Source organism: Brassica oleracea, chromosome C5, assembly GCF_000695525.1.
Source record: "Brassica oleracea var. oleracea cultivar TO1000 chromosome C5, BOL, whole genome shotgun sequence".
NCBI classification, from domain to species: domain Eukaryota; kingdom Viridiplantae; phylum Streptophyta; class Magnoliopsida; order Brassicales; family Brassicaceae; genus Brassica; species Brassica oleracea.
In genome coordinates, this window is record NC_027752.1 from 31,633,360 (window position 1) to 31,634,261 (window position 902).

Consider the following 902-nt stretch of genomic DNA (forward strand, 5'->3'; position numbering starts at 1 on the left):
TCGAATCGGGTAGAGATGAACTGAGATCCGTTGTCTGTCACGATTTCATAAGGGACCCCGTGTCTGGTGATGATGTTCTTCCATACGAAGTTCTCGACTTGTACGTCTTTGATACTTGCGTAGGAATCTGCCTCTACACACTTTGAGAAGAAATCTGTGAGGACCAGGAGGAAGCGTTTCAGCTTCGAGTTATGTAATGGCCCGACGAAATCCATGGACCATCGCATGAAGGGATACGGAGACGAGATGGACGAGCGGACTTCCACGGGTTGATGGATTGTCGGCGCGTGCCTTTGGCATTTTTCGCACTTCCGTGCAAACTTCTCGCAGTCTTTGATCATAGATGGCCAGTAATAACCATGGCGTTTTATTTTTACGGCGAGAGATCTTCCGCCGGAGTGGTTCCCACATGATCCGAAAAGAACCTCCTCCATTACTCTTCTTGCTTTTTCGCCTTCGGCGCAGGTCATGAGTGGGCCGGAGAATCTCCATTTGTAGATTTCTCCTTCTACCGTTACATATCGCGCGGTCTGGGTCTTGATTTTGCAGGCCGCCCATTTCTAAGTGGGAAGCGTTCTGTTGATTATGTATGCTCGGATTGGCTCTAGCCATGGGCTGTCGCAGCCGTATTCCGACTGATCCACGTTTTCTTCTGGTGGGTCTTCGACTTCCTCCGTCTTTTCGATTTTTGCTTGAATCAGAATGGTGACCACTGGTGGTCCAATGCTTGGGTGTTCGATGAACTCGACGGGGATTACTCATCTTAGTCCAGAATCCGAACTTGATGCGAGTGCGGCCAAGGCATCCGCCTGAGTGTTTTCCGAGCGAGGAATCCTAGTGAGGGCGAAGTGGTTGAAGTCTCGGGAGAGGTCTTGGATGAGTTTTAGATATGCATCCATTCT